Source organism: Scyliorhinus canicula, chromosome 2 (assembly GCF_902713615.1).
Source record: "Scyliorhinus canicula chromosome 2, sScyCan1.1, whole genome shotgun sequence".
Taxonomy (NCBI): Eukaryota; Metazoa; Chordata; class Chondrichthyes; order Carcharhiniformes; family Scyliorhinidae; genus Scyliorhinus; species Scyliorhinus canicula.
The window spans coordinates 83,025,874-83,047,220 of record NC_052147.1 but is presented as its reverse complement, the minus strand read 5'-3'; positions in this window follow the sequence as shown (position 1 = coordinate 83,047,220).

Genomic DNA, 21,347 nt, shown 5'->3' with positions numbered 1-21,347 from the left:
ATATCCCATTAAGGCCCAAGCTCGCTACTCCATCGATGCATTCATAGCTAAACTTCTCGACCAGGGCATCCTGGTTCCTTGTCAGTCTCCGTGCAATACCCCCATCCTAGCGGTGCCCAAACCTGGGAAACCGGATCAGTACCGCCTCGTCCAGGATTTACGTGCTATCAATTCTATTGTTCAGCCTCTCCACGCCCTTGTTCCTAACCCTGCGCATATTCTAGCCCAGGTTCCTGCAGATGCACTATTCTTCTCCCTTGTAGACCTCCAACATGCCTTTTTCGCTCTGCCACTCGATCAATCATGCCAATATCTTTTTGCATTCACTTATAATGGCCAACAGTATACTTGGACACGTTTGCCTCAAGGTTTTATTCACTCTCCCACTCTTTTCTCCCGCTGTCTCCAACACCAACTACAATCCCTCTCCTTCTCCCAAGGCTCCACTCTTGTTCAGTATGTCGACGATCTCTTGATCGCTAACCCTACTGAGGAGGGATGTCGGGCCGATACTCAACTTTTACTCAATTTTCTGGCCTCCCTTGGTTACATTGTCTCTCCCTCGAAAGTTATGATTGCTCAACCTACTGTTAAGTTCCTTGGTGTTAGGATATCTGCCACCTCTCGTTCCTTAGATCCAGACCGGATCCGACTTATCTGCGATTTCCCACCCCCAACGACTGCCAAGCAGCTCCGTCAGTGGCTGGGCATGGTCAATTATTGCCGTCAGTGGATCCCGAATATTACTTTGGATTCCCACCTCCTTACCCCTTACACCAATGAACCCGATACTTTTACCCTTTCCCCGGAGGCCGTACTGGCCTTTGATCGTCTCAAGGCGGCCCTCCTCCAGGCCCCTGCCCTTGGTCGACCCTTATACGATCGCCCTTTTCAGCTCTATTGCACAGTCCTTGCCGACTGCGCCACAGCTGTCCAGACCCAACGCCACGGCGACCGCTGTCGCCCGGTCGCATACTACTCCTCTAAACTCGATCCGGTAGCCCTTGGCTATCCTATCTGTACCCAAATTCTTGCAGCTATCTACAACAGCCTGCAATCGGCTGCTAATATTACCCTCCAACAAGATATCACTGTCTATAGTTCCCATTCTCTTACAGCTCTTTTGGGACAGCTACAAACTCAAAGTCTCACGATGGCTCGTCAGAATAAATATGAAATTGCCCTCCTTAATAATCCGAAAGTCCAGTTTGCCCACTGCACCACTATCAACCCTGCTAACTTCTTGACGTATCCGCCCACGGACGTGCTCGCCCCAACTCATGACTGCCTACAACTGATGCGAGAAGTCTCCTCGGTCCGAGACGACCTCTCCGACATACACCTCCCGGGTTCAGATTGTTCCTTTTTCACCGATGGTAGTTCTTCCATTGGTGAAAGGGGGGATAGACAATCTGGCTATGCAATCATCGATCAAAACGGTGACGTAGTGGAAGCAGCAGCATTTGAAGTTCCCTTTTCTGCCCAACAAGCAGAATTGTTTGCATTAATACGAGCATGCATATTGGCGAAGGGAAGGAAGGTTAATATTTATACAGATTCCCGATACGCCTTCGGGGTAGTACATGATTTCGGGCAATTATGGAAAAACAGAGGATTTCTAACCTCTGCTGGTACACCCATCTCACACCAGCAGTTAGTAACCCAGTTATTGCAGGCCCTTATGCTCCCAGACAAGATAGCGGTGATAAAATGCGCAGCCCACACAAAAGGCACGGGACTGGTGGAAACGGGCAACAGGCAAGCGGACGAGAAGGCAAAAGAAATTTCTAAATCTGGCAAAATAATGGTGCCTAGAATGATGAGGCAGACTAAAACCCCCTCGGAAAAGTCCCCCTCTGAAAAACCAATGCCAACCATTGCTGACATAATCCAAATGCAGGAGGACGCTCCTGCAACTGCTGTAAATATGTGGAAGAACTTAGGATGTATATATGATAACGAAAATAAGCTGTGGGTCACCCCGGTAGGACAAACATGTATGCCCGATGCATTGGCAGCCTGGGTGACCGAATGTGTACACTTTGCAACTCACTGTGGAGCTCGTGCCACAGGGGACATATTGTTAAAAAGCTGGTGGCACCCACGGCTGCAAGAGATGGCCCAACAAATTAGCAGTCGGTGCCTAATCTGTCAACAGCACAACCCCGGTAAGGCAGTCCCCTGTGACCCTGGCACAACCCCCTTACCTGAGGGTCCATTTGAGACCCTACAAATGGATTACATTGAGTTGGAAAGATGTCAATGCTATAAATATGTGTTAGTCATTGTGGATACTTTTAGCAAATGGATCGAGGCCTACCCGACTACGGATAACAAGGCCTCGACAGTAGTTAAGGTGTTGATGCGAGAAATTGTTCCGCGATTTGGAATCCCAGCCCGGCTGAGCTCTGACAATGGTCCCCACTTCATAGGTCAAATCAATAAGGAATTCTGTGCTCTGCTAGGAATAAAGCAACAGTTTCATTGTGCCTACAGACCACAAGCCGCTGGAGTGGTGGAAAGGGCTAATCAGACTCTAAAGACTAAACTCGCTAAACTACAAGCAGACACTGGGGCCACTTGGCTCAAACTCCTGCCTTTAGCACCCTTCCAGCTACGTGCCACTCCCGCAGGAAAAACTCGCCTAAGCCCAGCGGAAATACTATATGGCAGACCCTTTCGAACGCCCTGGGACAGCAGTGTTCCACGGAATGTTCAATTTCATTACATGACTACCGAGATGGCTAATTATATATTAGCACTAACTAGAATTTTGAAAGGATTACATTCCCGGGTCCGTGCCACCCAGGAAGAGATCCCGTCCATTACCCATGACATCTCTATCAACCCTGGGGATTATGTTCTAATCCGAAATTGGACACGTAAAGGTTTGGAACCTCGATGGGATGGTCCCCTACAGGTTCTACTCACTACCCCCACTGCAGTAAAAGTGGAGGGGCGAAACGCATGGGTACATATGCACCATTGTAAGTTATTAAGTATCCATGATGTTTTAAACTTTTACTTTAAGTCTTAGGGACACGGACACCAGGATGAAGTTCCTCCTCGTCGCCACAATACTTGCCACTCTACTCTCTTTCACTGCATCCAGAGGGGGGAGATATCTACCTGGGGGCCGACGTCTACCTCTGTGCCGAGAAGAGACCTCACGATATGGAACGAAGCCAGATCTCCGATGGATCACCACCCCTGGCCGCACCTGCACGTCCATCGACGACCAGCAGCCTCGATTCCTGACTATGCAAATGTCTCTGATCCACGATCGCCACACTTGCCGGTGGAACTACCGGTGCACCAAGAAAATCAGGCTGCAAGGTCCTGACCGAAGGACTATTCTCACCCACCCGCCTTCCAGGAGGAAGCGGGCAACGCACCATATAACTGCAAATTCATTTTTGTTTATGTCTTATGTCTTATGTTTATGCTAAGAAAGTGAATGTCTCCTCTTGTTGGGTATGTACACATGTCCCCACCCATGCCCATGGAGGCGTTCCCTTGGTGCCTGTTCCTTTTTCATTAGAGCAGACGGCTGAAGGGGTTATATACCAGAACAGGACAGTATCTAATCACTTTGCCTTACCAACCAGGTTCTCCAAGTCCTCCTCTGTTAACCACAGGAAAGCAGCTCAGGACTGGCAAAGCATCGGTTACCAGTTACGTGCTTTTACTGATTGGCGACAGCCACCCTACTCAGATCACACACCCCCGTTCTTTCATATATGATCATGGAATGATCAAAGGGGGGAATGTGAAAGTGGATTTCATTTATTGTCTTGTTTTAACCTTGCTGTCTGTATGTAATATTAAGGGTCTGAAATATATCTGTGATCCTCAAGTAAAAATATGTTAAAGGGTTGAGGGAATGGAATGAGAGCAGCTCTCTGTATTTGTTAGTGCAGAGACAGCAAAGATGAGTGTGTAAAACCTTGTCAACTGAGACAATGGACATTGGAATGTGAAAGAGCTGACTCAGGAGCACGAGAGAGAAGGAGATAAGGAAATTGGACCAGATGGCCGAATAGGGATAGGGGAACCCTCAGCAGCAGGAGTAGCAGCAAACTGTGTTAAAGATTACGTAAGAATAACTGCCATACCTCGAGGAAAAACAACTCCATATAAGTACATGTTCTGTATCTTTGCCAAATCACTGGTGTATTCAGGGATTCAAGGGGACCACCTCTAAGTTGTAATTGTATATAGGGACAGCCCGCCCTCTCGGATTTTGGCACTTCTCGAAGGTGGTTCCCCGACTACTTAGAGATTTGTCCCGGCCGTGAATAAACGAATATTCGTTACCAACGTGTTCGAGTGTTTTACTTCTGGACTGACGGACGGCTATGTGAAAGCGCAATTCACATGGGGACAGTGGAGGCAGCACATGGAGAGAGAGGGGGCATCGATGTGGTCACCGATAGGTGATAACCACCGGTTCACTCCGGGGGGCTGGACAGGGGGTTTCGAAGATGGCAGCGGGCAGGGATCAAGAGATTTGGGGATCTGTTTATTGATGAGGGTTTCCTGAGCTTGGAGGAGCTGGAGGAGGAGTTTGAGTTGCCAGGTGGCCACCATCTTCCCCGCCTCAGGACCGCTGCTCGTCAGGCACCTGATCGGGCCGCTCATTGCCTACAACTGCCACCAACCAGCGTCTCGCCTCCATCACAATCGACCAGTCCCGACCGCCTTCTGAACTCCGGGAGTACTGAGAATTTAAACAACCCCAATATGGTAAGGCGCTGCTCCCTCACGGTACACCCAATTAACCAGAAAATCTCACTGGCCTCCGGATCCCACTCCGTGGAGATCAGGGGGTACTGCACCGCCACCCTCACCATCTAGGGCATAGAGTTCAGCGGCTACTGGCTCTAAGTCCTTGCCAACCTCTGCGCTGCCTTGCTACTCAGCCTGGACTTCCAGTGCAACCTCCAGAGCCTAACCTTGAAATTTGGCGGACTCCTTACAACCCCTTACTGTCTGCGGTCTCACGACCCTTAAGGTCAACCCGCCTTCTCTGTTTGCGAACCTCACCCCGGATTGCAAACCCGTCACCACCAGGAGCAGATGGTACAGTGCTCAGGACAGGACCTTCATCAGGTCTGAGGTCCAGTGGCTGCTGCGGGTAGGCTTCATCCAGGCCAGCAACAGCCCCTGGAGAGCTCAAGTGGTAGTTGTGAAAACTGGGGAGAAAAACAGAATGGTCGTTGACTACAGTCAGACCATCTATCGGTACACACAGCTCGACACGTACCCCCTCCATGCATATCTGATATGGTCAATCAGATTGCACAGTACCGGGTCTTCTCGACGGTGGACCTGAAATCTGCCTACCACCAGCTCCCCATCCACAAGCCCGTACACTGCGTTTGAAGCAGGCGGCCACCTTCACCACTTCCTTAGGGTTCCCTTCATCGTCACTGATGGGGTCTCAGTCTTCCAACGGGAGATGGACCGAATGGTTGACTGGTACGGACTGCAGGCCACCTTCCCGTACCTGGATAACGTCACTGTCACCATCTGTGGCCACGACCAGCAGGACCACGACGCTAACCTTTCCAAATTCCTCCTCACCGCCAAACTCCACAACCTAACCTACAACAAGAAGAAGTGCGTGTTCAGCACGGACCGATTAGCCATCCTCAACTATGTGGTTCAAAATGGAGTTCTAGGGCCCGACCCCGATCGCATGCGCCCCCTCATGGAACTCCCCCCTCCCCCACTGCCCCAAGGCCCTCAAACGATGCCTGGGGTACTTCTCGTACTATGCCAGTGGGTCCCTAACTATGAGGACAAGGCCTGCCCACTCATTCAATCAATGGTTGATTCCCCTTCGTCATCCCATGCCCTGATATGACGTCCGCCACCGTCATCAAAGCCCTCAACACCAACTTCGCTCTGTTTGGTTTCCCCGCCTCCGTCCACAGCGACCGGGGATCCTCATTTATGAGCGATGAGCTGCGCCAGTACCTGCTCAGCAGTGGCATTGCCTCGAGCAGGACTACCAGCTTCAACCCCCGGGGAAACGGGCAGGTGGAGCGGGAGAATGGGACGGTCTAGAAGGCCGTCCAGCTGACGCTACGGTCCATAAATCTTCCGGCCTCCCGCTGGCAGGAGGTCCTCCCCGACGCCCTTCACTCCATTTGGTCGCTCCTTTGCACTGCGACTAACGAAACTCCCGATGAACGTCGCTTTGGGGCAGCACGGTGGCACAGTGGTTAGCCTTGCTGCCTACGGCGCTGAGGACCCGGGTTCGAATCCTGGCCCTGGGTCACTGTCCATGAGGAGTTTGCACATTCTCCCCGTGTCTGCGAGGGTTTCACCCCCACAACCCAAAGATGTGTAGGATAGGTGGATTGGCCACGCTAAATTGCCCCTTAATTGGAAAAAATAATTGGGTATTCTAAAAAAAATTTTAAATGAACGTCGCTTTGCCTTCCCCAGGAAACCCACCTCCGGGGTTTCGCTCCTAACGTGGCTGGCAGATCCAGGACCCGTTCTCCTCCGCAAGGCTCCACAAGGTGGATCCGTTGGTTGAGAGGGTACAGCTACTACACGCAAACCCGGAGTACGCCTAGGTGGCATACCCCGATGGCCGCCAAGACTCAGTCTCCCTCAGGGACCTGGCGCCAGCCGGGTCCCCACACCCACCCTCCCAACGCACCCCGCCACAGCCCCCGCTCCAGGGCGATCCGTCCGCCCCTTGGTCCCACCCGGGGATGAAGATGAGGTCGTCACCGACGACCGAACCAATGCCTGCATCGCCACCGGGACATCGGCGCTCGCAACGACGGATCAAGGCGCCCGATCGTCTAAATTTGTAATCTTTTCCTAAAATGTTAAACACCTGCATGTAAATAGCCTTCCACCACCCCCGCTAGACTCTTTTTAACAAGGGGTGAATGTGGTAGTCATCACTGTTGTATTGTATGTCTTGCATATGAGGTGTATTACGGTAAGGCTCCTGTACTACAGGTACGGTGGTAGTTCCCTGCCTGCTGGCTCCGCCCAGTAGGTGGAGTATAAATGTGTGGGCTGTCCGAGCTGCAGCCATTTCGGTAGCAGCTGCGGGAGGCTACACATCTCTGCGTTATAAAGCCTTACACTCTACTCTCGTCTGTTGTGTTTTTGTTTTTGTTGGTATTTGATGTTGAAAATTGTTAAAATTATAAATTCCTCAAAATATTTTCTAAAAAAAAAGGTAAGAGATTGGAGGCCCAGGAGGCGACAAGCACAGACATGGAAAGAATCCCGCTCGGTTGGCGGTCAGCAGCACCACCTAAAGCTGCAGACTGGCTGTCAAACCTGTCACAATTTCTCCAAATGGAGAAAATCAAATTCGGCAGCCGTGTGTTGGAAGAGGGTTTCCACAGAACATGGGAGCCATTCACCCAACTGTTCCGGGACCTGTTTGTGGCCAACAACTAGGCAGCCAAGGATAAACAGAGAGTATCCAAGACACAAAAGGGAAGAAGGGGGAAGGATCCGGGAAAATAGGAACCAAGCCCAACAGGAGAATCAGGGACCGCAGGGGCGGGGAGGGTGGGGGGGATAGGAACAACAATGATGGGAGCCAGGAGGGAGAAAAGAGAGGGGAACACAGGCGGGAAATGAGACACAGGGGACCACAACAGCCACAACAAACGCGGCAAGGAAAAGACAAAAGAGCGAAAAAAAGAAATGATGAAAATAAATCCATGTAAATAGCAAAAACCGGCTATGTAATTGGCTATGTAAATAGCAAAAACCGGTCAGATGTAAATAACGTGAGGAGTACCATCCAGGCGCTCCCTTGCAAAATTCTTATTGTTCTGTGTGTATTTGTATTTTTTAATGTATATCAAAACCCAATAAAAACATTTAAAAAAAATATGGACTTGGACGGGGGGAAGTGAATGCACTATTGGCACTTTTTGCAACTGACAAAAAAATAGGTGGGAAGACAGGTGGTGAGGATGGCATAGAAGGCTAGACAGATTAGGTGAGTGGGCAAAAGCTTGGCACGGTGGCACAGTGGTTACCACTGCTGTCTCACAGCTCCAGGGACCCAGGTACAATTCCGGCCTCTGGTGACTCTGTGCGGAGTCTGCACATTTTCCCGTGTCTGTGTGTGTTTCCTCCCACAGTCCAAAGATGTGCAGGTTAGGTGGATTGGCTATGCTAAATTGCCCCATAGTATCCAAAAGGTTAGGTGGGGTTACTGGGTTGCAGGGTTAGGGTGGAGGCATGGGCATGGGTAGAGTGCTATTTCCAAGGGTCCGTGCAGATTCGATGGGCTGAATGGCTTCCTTCTGCACTATAAATTCTATGATTCAAAATGGAATATAATGCACCAAAATGTGAAGTTATGCACATTTATATATTTAATTAAGGATCTGAATATTATTTAAATGGAGAAAGCTGCAGCTGAGGATTTTGGGAGTCCTTGTGCATAAATCGTAGAAAATTAGCAAGCAAGCTAACTAGGAAGGTAAATGGAATGTTGGCCTTTATTTCAAAGGGAATGGCGTACAAAAATAGGGAAGTCCTGCTAAAACTATACTAGGATTGGATTGGATTTCGTTCATTGTCAAGTGTACCAAGGTACAGTGAAAAGTATTTTTCTGCGAGCAGCTCAACTGATCATTAAGTACATGAAAAGAAAAGGAAATAAAAGAAAATACATAATAGGGGAACACAGGGTACACAATGTAACTACATAAGCACCGGCATTGGGTGAAGCATACAGGGGTGTAGTGTTAATGAGGTTAGTCAATAAGAGGGTCATTTAGGAGTCTGATAACAGCGGGGAGGAAGCTGTTTTTGAGTCTGTTTGTGCGTGTTCTCAGACTTTGTATCTCCTGCCTGATGGAAGAAGTTAGAAGAGTGAGTAAGCCGGGTGGGAGGGATCTTTGATTATGCTGCCCGCTTTCCCAGGCAGTGGGAGGTGTAGATGGAGTCAATGGATGGGAGGCAGGTTTGTGTTATGGACTGGGCTGTGTTCATGACTCTCTGAAGTTTCTTGTGGTCTTGGGCCGAGCAGTTGCCATATCAGGCTGTGATGCAGCCAGATAGGATGCTTTTTGTGGTGCATCTGTAAAAGTTGGTAAGAGTTAATGTGGACATGCTGAATTTCCTTAGTTTCCTGAGGAAGTATAGGTGCTGTTGTGCTTTCCTGGGTGTAGCATCAACGTCGGTGGAGCAGGACAGATTTTTGGTGATGTGCACTCCTAGGAATTTGAAACTGCTAACCATCTCCACATCGGCCCCGTTGATGCTGACAGGGGTGTGTACAGTATTTTGCTTCCTGAAGTCAATAACCAGCTCTTTAGTTTTGCTGGCATTGAGGGAAAGATTGTTGTCGCTGCACCACTCCACTAGGTTCTCTATATCCCTCCTGTATTCTGACTTGTTGTTGTTCAAGATCCGGCCCACTATGGTCGCATCGTCAGCAAACTTGTAGATGGAGTTGGAACCTAATTGTGCCACGCAGTCATGTGTGTACAGGGAGTATAGTGGGGGGGATAGGTACGCAGCCTTGTGGGGCCCTGGTATTGAGGACTATTGTGGAGGAGGTGCTGTTGTTTATTTTTATTGATTGTGGTCTTTGGGTCAGGAAATTGAGGATCCAGTTGCATGATACAAGGCAATAGTTAGACCACAACAGAAAATGCTGGAAACCTAGTTAGACCTAGTTAAACCTAGTTACACCATATCCCTTGAGCACTAAGAGGCAATATAATATGGTCAATCCACCTAACCTGAACAACTTTGGAATGTGGGAGGAAATCAGAGTTCCCGTAGGAAACGCACGCAGAAACGGGGAGAAAGTGCCACACAGTCACCCAAGGTAGGAATCAAACCTGGGTCCCTCACGGGTAGTGCTAACCACTGTGCCACCATGCCGCCCAGGTCATGATATAATGCTATCCTTAATTTCTTTTGTGAGCCATCGCTGGGCTGCTTTTCTTGTGTTTTTGCACCAGAAAGGAGACAGTGGCATAGTGACATTGTTGCTGGTCTAGTAATCCAGAGACCCAGAGTCATGGTCTCGGGACCCGGGTTCAAATCCCATCTCTGCAGATGGTGAAATTTGAATTCAATACAAATCTGGAATTAAAAGTCGAAAGATGTGGTTAACTTTTAGGGGCCTCACGGTAGCATGGTGGTTAGCATCAATGCTTCACAGCTCCAGGGTCCCAGGTTCGATTCCCGGCTGGGTCACTGTCTGTGTGGAGTCTGCACGTCCTCCCCGTGTGTGCGTGGGTTTCCTCCGGGTGCTCCGGTTTCCTCCCACAGTCCAAAGATGTGCGGGTTAGGTGGATTGGCCATGCTAAATTGCCCGTAGTGTAAAGTTAATGGGGGGATTGTTGGGTTACGGGTATACGGGTTACGTGGGTTTAAGTGGGTGATCATTGTTCGGCACAACATCGAGGGCCGAAGGGCCTGTTCTGTGCTGTACTGTTCTATGTTCTATGTTCTATGTTCTAAAGGAAAGTATAACTGTTACAATGCATTGATTTGTTGCTAAAATATTAGCCATTGCCTATAATCCTTTATTCCCTTTTAATTAAGTCCCCCAATCTCTCTTAGTCAACTCCTGCCTCATAGAATCATAAAATTCAAACAGTGCAGAAGGGGACCAGTTGGCACTTGGAGTCTGCACCGAACCTCTGAAAGAGCATCCGCCCCTAATCTGCACACAAGTACAGAACAAATCCACCCCGACAATTACTGTTCCATCAGTCCACACTCAATCGTCAATAAAGTTCTGGAAGATGTAATCAACGACGATATCAATTGACAATTACACAGCAATAGCCTGCTCGCCAAACTCTCAGTTTGAGCTTTACCAGGGTCACTCTGCTCCTGAACTCATTACAGCCTTGGTTCAAACATTGACAAAACAGCTGAATGGCAGAGGCGAGTTGAGTATGACTACCCTTAACATCAAGGCAGCATTTGACCAGGTGTGGCATTAAGGAGACACAGTTCTGGAATCAATAGGAATCAGGATGGCGGGGAGGGGTCGAAACCTCCGCTGTTTAAAGTCATGACCAGCACAAAGGAAGATGGTTCGGTGGCGGTAAATCATCTTATCTCCAGAACATCACTGCAGGAGTTCAGTGGAGTGTCCGAGGCCCAATCATCACCAGCTACTTCATCAATGACCTTCCTTCCATCATAAGTTCAGAAATGGGATGTTCGCTGATAACCGTATTATGTTCAACATCATTCATGACTCCTTGGAACCAAGGCTGTCCATGTCCAAATGCAGCAAAACCTGTAGGATATCCAGGCTTTGGCTGTCAAATCTGCGCTTCACATGTGCCATACAATGGCCACTGTGATGAATGCAGAAATGTTGATATATTTTGTATTTGTGGCAGTAATGTTTTAAAAAACCTGAGTTAAGGTATATATTTCTGAAGTAATATTAAAGAACCTAAGTTAAGGTACCGAAACTCTATGCACGCTAAAGCTGTAATTAAGGAGTCAACAAAAAGTGAGATCATGATTGATTGCACTACTTGCTTATAGATAAAAGGGCTAATGGAATATTGTTATGATTGCTGAAGATTTGACAATTTATAAGGGGTTACATTTAGTCCCAGTTAGGAAGTTATGTGGCATCTTAGTGGATAAAGATAAATTGGGAGGAGCCAGATTTGTCTGTAGTTTTTTAGTCTGCCATAATATTTGAGTCTGACAAGACAAAAGGATTTTAAGTTGAACAGTCATTTTGCCAAATGTTGCAAAAGCGTCAGTGGTCTACAGCACAAAAAAGAAGACACTAGGCCCATCGAATCTGCGTCGGTCAAAAACAACCACCTAAGTATTCAAATCCCATTTCCCAGCACTTGGCCCATATCCTTGTGTGCCCTGGGATCGCAAATGCACATCTAAATACTTCTTAAATGTTATGAGCGTCTCTGCCTCCCACTACCATCCAGACTTCTAATACCCTCTGGGTGAAAAGGTTTTTCCTCACATCCCCTCTAAAACTTCTCCCCCTTACCGTAAATCTATGTGTCCAGGTCATTGATCCCTCCCCACAGGGGAAAAGCTTCTTCCGGTCTACTTGATGTCCCTTATAATTTTCTAATCTCAATCATGTCCCCCCTCAGTCGCCTCTGCTCCAAAGAAAACAATCCCAGTCTATCCAATCTCTCTTCATTCCTAAAACTCTCCAGCCCAGCCAACACCCTGGTAAGTGGCCGATTGGATAAGTAACTGGCTATCACATAGAAGACAGAGGGTGGTGGTAGATGGCAAATTTTCATCCTGGAGCCTAGTTACCAGCGGTGTACCACAGGGATCAGTGTTGGGTCCTCTGCTATTTGTGATTTTTATCAATGACTTGGATGATGGAGTTGAAGGTTGGCTTGGTAAATTTGTTGATGACACCAAGATTGGTGGAGTAGTGGATGAGGTGGAGGGCTGTTGTAGGCTGCAAAGAGACATTGATAGGATGCAGAGCTGGGCTTTGCAGATGGAGTGTAACCCTGATAAGTGTGAGGTCATTTTGGTCGGACAAATTTGAATATGGATTGCAGGGTTTTAAGATGGCTGTCAACATGTCATGTGACTTTGGCAAATTGGCTCTTGACAACACATTATGAACAATTCCAGTCACCTGTGAAACTCAAGTGCCTATTTACCACCCCCCAAATTTTTGTATCTTCTGAAAACTTGCTGATCAACTCTCCATTCTCATAGGACAGCACAGTGGCGCAGTGGGTTACCCCTGCTGCCTCACGACGCTGAGGTACCAGGTTCAATCCCGGCTCTGGGACACTGTCAGTGTGGAGTTTGCACATTCTCCCCGTGTTTGCGTGGGTTTCGCCCCCACAACCCAAAGATGTGTAGGCTAGGTGGATTGGCCATGCTAAATTGCCCCTTAATTGGAAAATGAATTGGGTACTCTAAATTTTTAATAAAAAAAATAATAAAAACTCTCCATTCTCATGTCTAAATCTTTCATATAAACCACAAACAGCAATGGTCCCAACATTGATCCCTGCAGGACCCCACTGGACATAGGCTTCCAGTCAGAAAAACACCGCTCAACTCTTCTTCTGGCACAGTAGCACAGCAGTTAGCACTGTTGCTTCACAGCGCCAAGGAACCGAGTTTGAATCATGGCTTGAGTCACTGTCTGTGCAGAGTTTGCGTTTTCTCTCCGTGTCTGCATGGGTTTCCTCCAGTTTCCTCCCATAAGAAAAATGTGCTGTTAGGTGAATTGGACATTCTGAATTCTCCGAGTGTACCCGAACAGGCGCCGGAATGTGGTGACTAGGGGATTTTCATGGTAACTTCTTTGCAGTGTTAATGTTAGCCTACTTGTGACACTAATTAAGATTATTATTAGTGTGTCATTTCAGTAAGGAATTAGAAAAAGGGACCAAGGGATAGGGGGGAAGGCAGGATCAGCGTATTGAACTCGATGATCAGCCATAATCAAAATGAATGGCGGAGAAGACTCGAAGGGCTGAATGGCCTCATCCTGCTTCTAATTTCTATGTTTCCAGCCACCCAGTCAATTCTGGATCCAATTTGCCAGATTTCCTTAGACCCCATGGGGATCCTTCATCAACAATCTCACCCATGTGGGACATTATCAAAAGCCTTGCTGAAGTCCAAGTAGACTACATCAAATGTTTTACCCACATTTACATATCTGGTCACCTCTTTCAAAATCAAGTTGGTCAGGCATGACGTCCCCTTAACAAAACCATGCTGACTGTTCTTGATGAATCCCTTTCTTTCAGACATGGCTGAGTTATTCGGGTATGATGATCACAGCATCAGCAACACGGTTGCAAAGCTCAACACGACTCTCCTCATGGTAGATGATCCAATACCATGGTGCAATGGCAGATCGTCGATACATTGGATGACAGCAACCTGTCAAATACCCAAGAAGAAAACAGCGCCACACAAAGAGTACTTCCCGACTCCGTTGAGAGAGCACAGATTGACTCTACAGAGAGAACACTTCACGACTACAAAGAGAGAGCACCACAAGCCTCCACAGACTCCAAAATGGAAGCAAGCAAACGCTCCATAGCGAACGCCATGCATGAACAAGACCATGCAGGTCTCCCCACCGTATCTGAGAAACCAGAAGTAGACTATGAAAGTCTACCAAGCTCACATAATTAACAACAAGACAATGTAAGTCTACCCACTGTATGTGAAAATAGTGACAATGTAATCACAATCGACGTGCAGGATCACAGCGAGACTGACAGATCTCAGCTCATCTGTATGTAAGCACTCAACAGTCAGAGTAGGGCTACTCATGAGTCCAGTGAGACCACGTCAATTGAAACCTCATCCACTCTAAACTACCCACAAGAAAATTAAATTTTGCAGATTTTGATTCCAGAAGAGGAGCACCAAGACCCACAAGAAAATGAAATCTTGAAGATTTTGTCTCCAGAAGAAGAGCACCAAGAAACCAAAGATGATTCAAATGAACCAGAAATAACTTCAGAAGAAGAGCACAAAGAGATCACAGATGATTCAAATGTACCGGAAATGACTCCAGAAGAGGAGCACCAAGGAAGCAAAGAAGAGGAATCAAATCCGCCACAGATGACTGATGTCACCAAGATCAATGCAACATCAGATCATTCTCACAATCCTCAAGAAGAAACGCTCAATGAAACAGCAGATACCACAGAGGACATTGACACCAATAACTTGGAGAATTACTCAAATTATCCACACGGAGCAGTCATTGAGCACAACTAGAACAATAAAAACCACAAAAAGCACAACAGAAACAAGAACAACGACAGCAACAATAAAAACAAGAAGCACACCAAGAACAACAACAAGCATAACAAAGACAACAACAGCAACAACAAGCATGACAAGAACAACAACGACAACAACAAGCACGACAAAAACAACAACAAGAACGACAACGAAAACAACAAAGACAGAAACGACAGAAACAACAACAATGAAACAATGACCTGTTGGACATGGTACAACTTTGCACATGAAGGACAATGCAACATTACACTCAAAAACAATGACAAGAGTACAAAAATACCATGACATGACAAAGAATCTCACAAATTCACATTTGCTCCGGAACAAACAAGCACATCAGCTTTAAAGGCTGATGACACACTAAATGGATACCACAAGCATAGAAAAGAGTCCACGTTAGTCAACATCAATGGTTTGACCATTCAAACACCTCGTGATGACTTGTTGGTCACTTAAAACACAAGAACACTGACAACATTCACAAAGAAGTTACAATATCAATATCATCATGTCAACAACAGAAAAAAAAACTCAACCGAACAAATTCATAAAGTTTGGACTCATAAATGTTTTTATTAAGATTGGACTCATAATTATTAATTAGCTTTGTATAATAACAAATATCATCACCGATATTTATGATATGTACAGATATACATATCATAATTAATCTCACTATTTTGTACAATTTTCTTGAACACTGTACAGAAAATATGTAAAAGAAAAAATGGGGATGTAGTGATCTGCATATCTGTATATACAAGGGGTCAATGTAAATGCAATACAACTAAGCAATCACTAGAGGGAGCACAGGAGAGAAACGGGAAGTCAGACACTCTTCCTAGGACCAGCAGCTGGTGAACAGGACACAGACAGGCAGCTCAGATGTAACATAGTATAAATGCTGGAGAGAGAACAAACTCAAAATAAAGCATCTACTTCAACTGTGAGACTACAAGCTTTATTCAGACACAAGGAATAACACACCCCGTAGTGCAGCAGGTAGGTATCACGGAGGGGATTGCAGGCAGGGGGTGGGATGCAGTGTGCAATCCCCTGGCCAGTTCCCACCTCCCTAGTTGGTGAACCTGGAAGGGATCAGAGCGTCCTGTGTGCATTGGTTCTGGCGCACACGTTGTACGGCATCCTGTGCTTGCCTGGGCCCAATGCCCTGCCCATCCTCGCCGTCCCCCACATCCACCTCGTCGGACGAGGCCTAATGTTCATCCCCCTGGTCTAGCACATCGCCCCTCAGCTGCACAATGTTGCGGAGTACACAGCTGGCCACCACGATGTGGGCGACCCTCTCAGCATCATACTGGAGCGGTATAAGCATCTTAAAGATGCAGAAGCACCACTCAATCACGCTCAATTGCATTGGGTATCTGCTTCAGCCTGCAGCATCTGGATAGGCATCATCAGCCACGATCACAGAAAATAACCCCTGTCGCCCAATAGCCAATCCCTCAGCTGGAGGAGCATCACGAAGAGGCCAGGAGCCGAGACTTGCAGTGGCGGCCATGGTGTGAGTGGTCACACATTTGGTAGCTCCTGCTTGTGGCGCTGTTTTTGGCCCTGTTCCCCAGTTAACGGGTGGACTTTGTAATGGAAAAAGGTGCACGAGTGGTGGAAGAAGAGTTAGGTAGATGAATTTGTGGACCAGAAGTGGTTTTAGGTGAAAGGAGCTGTTGGAGTGAGAAACTGTGCCTGTGATACAGAGGAAGATGGCGGAGGGTCAGGGGCCGACCCTAACATCTCAGTGGTCTATGGAGCAGCTGATGGATGTCTTGATCGAGAAATTCACCCAGAGGAAGGAGTCTCTGGAGGACCCAGCGAGGATGGTGGATCCGATTAAGGCTGGGATTGACCACGTGGAGATGAGGTTGGAGTCTCAAAGTCAGGTGATCCAGAAAGTGGAGGAGACGGTGAGGGAGCATGAGGAGCAGCTTACTTCAATGGCAGCCGAGATGGGGGTGAAGGATTTGGGAAACCAGTCCCGGAGACAGAACCTGAGGATCGTGGGGCTGCCAGAGAGTATTAAGGGAGCTGGCTCATATGTGACCAGGGTGTTGGAGAAGTTGCTGGGAGAGGGGGGTCTTTGAACAACCCCTGGAGGTGGGCTGGGCGCATAGGGCGCTGATGAGGAAGCCGCAGGGTAACGAGCCACCGAGGGCGATGGGTTGGATTGGATCTTTTTATTGTAACTTGTACCGTGATACAGTGAAAAGTATTTTTCTGTGAGCAGCTGTACAGATCATTTAATACATGAAAAGAAAATACATAATAGGGCAACACAAGGCACACAATGTAAATACATAGACACTGGTGTTGGCAGGAGAGAATCTCAAAGAAATCACTCAACGCTCCTGGCTGGTCCTCTCATCAAACGGTTTATTTCGCCGGCGGGGAGATGGCGTCTGTTAAAGTATCAGACTTTCTCTCCACCGAACAAAGGAAAACATCCATTCTTATACATTTTTCTAAACTGCTACACAGCCCATTTTGACTGGACCTTGTTCAATAGTATTGGTTATAGGTTACATACATTAGTTGCATATCCAATGAAATTATGTAAAGTGGGTTGGTGCTGTTATATTACTTGGGAGTAATATATGTTACTCATTTTTTTCTGCCAAGTTAAACTTAACTTTGATTTTTTTTAAAAAACATGTAATTAGGGTATTTGTGGTTTTTATAATAATAACGATAACAGCAACATTAAACATAGCACATAAAACATTTCCATCCCTATCACGTTCTTCGGACCCCAACAATGAAACAATAGCCTGACCCTCCCCCCACCCTCCAGATTTCTGCCTCTGCTGACATTTTAATTTTCTCCAAGGAAGTTGACGAACGGCTGCCACCTCCGGACAAACGCTAACATTGACCCTCTCAGGGCAACTTTATTTTCTCAAGACTGAGAAACCCTGCCATGTCAGTAACCAGGTCTCTATTTTGGGGGCTTTGAGTCCCTCCACATTAACAGAATCCGTCTCCGGGCTACCAGGTGTTGTGTTATGCATAAGCTGCTTCCTTGATGTATGCCTTGACAAAGGAAGCTCCAGACTATGAAATGAGTTCAACCTGTTGATTGAACTATTAACACAGTTCTTAAATGAGTTCGACTCTCTGCTAATCTAACTGTAGTAACTCAATCTATCTTTACCAGCCTGCTCTCAGCCACGTGCTGGATGTGATGCTGTTGATCAACCCTGATGTACTCTCCAGATGTCTGTCAGTGGAAAGAGGCAGAGCATGTGTGCCCTGTCCTTTTATATGGGTTGTGAAGTGCCCCCTTGCCACCTCTGGGTGTTCTGATTACCCATTGGTTGTGTCCTGTTGTAATGACCCATTGGCTGTATGTCTGCATGCCATAACATCTCTGGCGCTCCCTGTAGGGGTTACTTCATTGTAGTGTATTTACATTAACCCCTTGTGTATGTACAGTGATGCATATCACTACACCAGGGAGGCAAATGCCAAAACATCAGCCTCTCTCTCCCCCTGGACTCCCGGCTCTTCCGACATTCCAAAGATCGCCACCTCTGGACTCGGCACCACCGTGGACATAGCCTTAGCAAACCCTGCCAAAACCCCCTCAGCTTCGGGTATGCCCAAAACATGTGGACATGATTTACTGGGCTTCCCGTGCACATGTATCCTCTACCCCAAAAAACTTGCTCATCCATGCCATCGTCATGTGTGCCCGGTGGACGACCTTGAATTGTATCAGGCTGAGCCTGGCTCATGATGAGGATGTGTTAACCCCGCCCACAGACCTGCCTCTATCTCTCCCCCTAGCTCATCTTCCCACTTGCCCTTTGGTTCCCCTATCTGAGTTTCCTCTGACTCCATAAGTTCCTTGTAGATATCTGATACCTTCCCCTCTCCCACCCATGCTCTGGAAACTACCCTGTCCCGTTTCCCCCGTGGTGGCAGGAGCGGGAAGGTCGGGATCTGCCTTCTCAGAAAATCCCGTACCTGCAGATATCTAAACACATTCCTTGCTGGCAATTCAAATTTCTCCTCCAAATCCTTCAAGCTAGGGAAGCTCCCGTCTATAAATAGATCTCCCATTCTCTCAATACCTACTCTCTGCATCTCCGAAACCCTCCATCCAGTCTTGATGATGAATATTCAAAGTCTTCCAGTGACGACAAAGTATTTATTGAGTAACTAATTAATTTACTTGTGAGTTATTTTTCTTATTACTTTTACCAGTAGTCAAATTTAACAATATTGAATTAGATTAACGATGAATATAATACTCTGCACTCTGAGTTTACTACATTTCTGATCTCTAGCTACAACATAAACAAAGAGAGCAGGAAAACAACTTGAGCTTGCTTACATACTCCCTGTTAGTGTTGCCCTCTAGTGACCATCTGAATGTACTGACTGCACATTAACCATTCATGTATTTACATAGTAAGAAGTCTTACAACACCAGGTTAAAGTCCAACCGGTTTGTTTCAAACACGAGCTTTCGGAGCGCAGCTCCTTCCTCAGGTGAATGGAGAGGTATTTACATATACAGATATCACTACAGGTACCTTAATACCAGCCCTGACTTCATGAAGAAGTAGCTCATGCTAACTGTTAAAGTTATTTTCTCTGCCTGCATCTGGAAACCTTGAGCCGGCGAGGATGAACAATGTTCCTAGTCCTGTGGAGCCGTTATCACTTGCTGGTGAAAAACTCCCTTGATTCCCCCATGTCTGTTTCCCATTCAATGCCTTAATATCAGTCATCAATGTCTCCCTGACTATCTATGCTGTCTGTAATTGAATGATGTTGTTTATACCAGTTAACAACCTACCCAGCTAATGGTTGTTCAGGAATGTGGCTAATTCAGCTAAAAGCCATTTTGTGTAACTTCTTTTTAATTGTATGTCTGTCCTTTCTGATGTTAGTAATTCTTAGGTTATAAAATCACACGCATTGTTTCTACACTATCTATTCCTACAAATTGCCTCTTATACAGGCATCTAAGCCAGTGGGTACCTTTTGTCTAAAAACCTTCTTTCTAAATCTGACTTCAACACCGGCATTGGGTGAAGCATACATTAATACCTGTATTAATCAGGTCAGTCCATAAGAGGGTCATTTAGGAGTCTGGTAACAACGGGGAAGAATATGTTTTTGAATCTGTTCTTGCGTGTTCTCAGACTTTTGTATCTCCTGTCCGATGGAAGAAGTCGAGTGAAAGCTAGGTGGGAGGGGTCTTTGATTATGCTGCCTGCTTTCCCAAGGCAAGGAGCGGATTCTGAGGTGGGCCAGGCAGAAGAGGGGATGTACCTGGGAGGGCAACGAACTTTGGGTGTACCAAGACCTGGGTGCAGAGCTGGCCACGAGGAGAGCCTGTTTTAATAAAGTGACGGCTGCCCTCTTTAAGAAGGGGGTGAAATTTGGGATGCTGTACCCGGCTTGCCTCTGAGTGACCTACAATAGCTGAGAATTTTACTTTGGGATGCCAGAGGTAGCGATGGAGTTTTTGAGGGACAATGGACTGGCAGGAGAAGGAGAACATTGAACTTTTGAGGAAGTGTTCGTTTTTCTTTGGGGGCCATTGTCCTGTGTTCTTCTGTGGGGGATGGGTATGATGAATGTGTGTCCTTATTGGTGGAATTTCTCGACCGCAAATACCACGACCAACCCCCCCTTTTCAATGTGGGCACAGTGTTGCTCTGTTTACTTGCTATAAATATGGCGGTCAATATGGTCGCCTTCCTTAATCCTAATTATGTTTATACTTTCAGAGTCGCCAGGTATCTCTCGATACCGTCACAAGGTTCAAACCGAATACCGATCAAAGAGCCAATACACCAGTTAGTTAGTTCAAAGTCAATACTATTTATTTACACACACAGTAAGATCTACACATGCACAACAGTACTACAAATTAAGCTATCTCTAACGCTAACGCCGATACTTAACTTCGGGTGCCCACTTAGAGGAACAATGACCGTTGTTCGGATCTGAGGCTGTTGGGTTCGAAGAGATACAGGAGATACATGGGTGCCCCCGGCTGCCTTCTTTCGCTGCAGGCAGGCATGCAACCTTCGCCCTGCCCACAGTATCCGTCCACCGCCCACTCCACCTATCCCTCCTCATTGCGGCACCACTGGCCTCAGCCCATCACCATGACCTACACTTGGAAGCGTGTCTTCACCACCATCCTGCCATGGCAGGCCTACTGGCATGTCGCTCCCGCGGGTAACCTTGCCCGCCCTATTCCCCCCCCCCCCAGCGACCCCCACCCCCACAGCATGGCGGCATCATTTCCCCCACATTCCTCCACCCCCTCCTCATTCCTCCACCCCCTCCTCCATTCCCCACCCCTTCCTCTTTTCCCAACTCCTTTCCCCAACCCTCCTCCTTTCCCCACCCTCCTCCTTTCCCCACCCCCTCCTCCATTCCCCACCCCCTCCTCCTTCCCCCACCCCTACTCCTTCCCCCACCCCCTCCTCCTTTCCCCACACCTCCTCCTTTCCCCACCCCCTCTCCTCCTTTCCCCATCCCCCCTCCTCCTTCCCCCACCCCCTCCTCCTTTCCCCACACCTCCT